The sequence below is a fragment of the Orbicella franksi genome, chromosome 9 (genome assembly GCF_964199315.1).
Source record: "Orbicella franksi chromosome 9, jaOrbFran1.1, whole genome shotgun sequence".
NCBI lineage: Eukaryota > Metazoa > Cnidaria > Anthozoa > Scleractinia > Merulinidae > Orbicella > Orbicella franksi.
Window position 1 is genome coordinate 21955565 of NC_138153.1, and position 2500 is coordinate 21958064.

A 2500-nucleotide genomic window follows, 5' to 3' on the forward strand; every position below is an offset into this window, starting at 1 on the left:
TTTCAAACTTGGAGATGAGATACTGCCTTACTTTCTCTAAGAAGCGAACAGCGCCACCGTTTGGTTTATTGAGTGCTCATCCTTCACTTAAATTCGACTGGAAAGGTTCGCTACCTTGTCTCTCGATAACATTGGTACTGTCGTCTTCTGAAAGAGTAAGGGGTGAGAATTTTTCAACCCAGTCTCGTTTGAGTTTGTCGCACACACTCTCTGTATGTTGTCCAACAGATATGTGCAGCTCCATTTCTTCGACAGATTTGAATGTCCTAGCACATGCTGGTTCTGGGCATTCCAACACTAGCCCCAATTCACAGCTGCTTTCCGCATCACTACTGTCATGCGCGCTTCCATGCGTTACTGTCGGAGTGAAGCCAAAATTCTCCTGTTCTGTTGTGAGATCGGTGCCGCCTTGATGCTTAATGTAAATTTCATCCCACGGAATGAGTTTGCCAGGGCCAACTTGGAATGTCTTCCACACTATGAGCCCGTCTTGTTGATACAAAAAGTCGTGCATGGCACTGAATTGCTGGAGTTTCTTGATATCTAAATCTTTCTTGGTTTCATTTACGCGGCATACAGCTGCGGTACATCCTTGAACTGGCCTTTCTTTGAGCGCCGTGTGCATATCACTGTCAGTGAGAACGTCATGGCTCTCGTTACAGTATCTCCTTATGGCACCTTTCAAGGGGCATAGGATCCTGTCGCATACGTCTTTTCCAGACTGTGGCTCAGAAAAGTCGTATCTCTGAAATGACACACCTACACGATCTCCAACATCACGGGCGGCAACAATAAGCTGGCTATTGTGGTGACAGCCGGCTTCATCTGATTTGAGGTTAGCCTTCTTTATCTTTGGATTTGAGGAGCGAACGGTGATTAAGAGACTCTCCAAGATGGACAACACAGAGAACCAATCCGCTGAACAGCTGTTGAATAGGTGGTTGTAGAACGAAACGAAAAAATTCCCCTTTCCATTACTCGTGATAGCACAGTTAACGTACCAGTCCATTCCCCTCTTAGCATACCAATCGCACTGCTTTTCAGGAAATCGCCGCTGTAAGAACTTCATTGCCCAATCCATCACTATAAACACGGAATCTTCTGTCAGGTTTTGTATGAAGTTTTGTTTTGCGATATCTTGGTTTTCGCATCGGAGAATATGGCATTTCCATTCGTTGATGAAGTTGACGGACTCTCCAAAGTCATACAGAAGATCATCATGTTGTTCTTTGGAGTACATCGAAGAGCAAAGTTCATTGATTTTCCCTCCACGGATTGAAGAACAGTCTTCAGTTCCTCGCAACTGTCACACTTTGATAAATGGTCGTGTGAGCCCTGGTGTTTGAAGTCTTCATCAACGGGATCACTAAGAGCGAACTTCCCGCAGTGATCTGCGAAACGGCTGTCTTCGTTGTGACAATGAACGCCTTCCTTAGGCGGTTCCTACTTTTTCTACTTTTCCTCAAGTTGTTCAACAATTTGGGTGATTCTTTGGAAACCTTCGGCACTGTCAGCGGATGCACTGTCCAGTCCTTGCAAAGACTTACGCTGAAACGCTTCTCTCACTTTAATTTAGGGACGCGGTACATATTGTTGCACGACTTAGTGGTTGAAAACCACCATCTTCACAAAATGCCGCATGCTTATACCACTGACGACAAGCAAAAAAGTCATATGGGTACCCAGGTTAAAAATATTTGAATAACTCTATTAATTACTACCAGTTCTAATTTAAAGGAAAAAGTTATGAGAATAAAATAAAAGTTGTCTGTACATGCCTTCACCCTTTAGACTGAGAGTCCTAAAGTTTTTTTAGCATGCATAAACAATAGCCTCCATTTAGCGCGAAAATATGTCAGGGTATTTGTAACGCGGACATTATCTGTTCCGAGAAGCGAACAGTTTTCCGAAAGCGTAGCTCGAGGAAAACTGTGAACTTCGAGGAACAGATAATGTCCAAGAACAAATATCCGAACATATTTTCGCCCCAAATAGAGGCTATTGTGTTTATTATTCTTCAAATCTTTTTCGCAAGGCGCCCAGTTTTGAAAAATGGGGAATATTTAACAATTATTCCATGAGCGCGCGTTGGATATGAGATGGTAAATAGCCAACGAGGCCCGTAGGGCCGAGTTGGCTATAACCAATCTCATATCCAACAAGCGCGAATGGAATAATTGTTTTATTAAATTCTCAACCTTCGTTTTTGCTAAATTTTTATTTACGTTTAAGAAACGACCGGGAAGTGAGGTGACTTCCGGGCGCCAAAACGACATGATCTCATGATCACATGATAAGTGCACCGCCGTGCGAACAGTTGAATGAAAAATCAAAAGCGAAGCAAATTACAGCTGAACTGAATTTACAGTAATCCAAACTTCACGGTCTGTTTTGTACTGGTAAAAACCTTACTGCAGTGTCCTCAAGTGTTCAAAGTTCAAACTCATCGGGAAGAGTAATAATTGTGGACATTTACACTACAGTTGTAAAAATACTGGGG

The 2500-nt window shown here is 42.9% G+C and overlaps 1 pseudogene; it reads right to left on the reverse strand.

Annotated features, from left to right (window-relative positions):
* Positions 1-1241, reverse strand: part of LOC145497928 (uncharacterized) — a 1787-nt pseudogene extending 546 nt beyond the window's left edge.
* Between the last annotated feature and the right edge of the window lie 1259 nt (positions 1242-2500).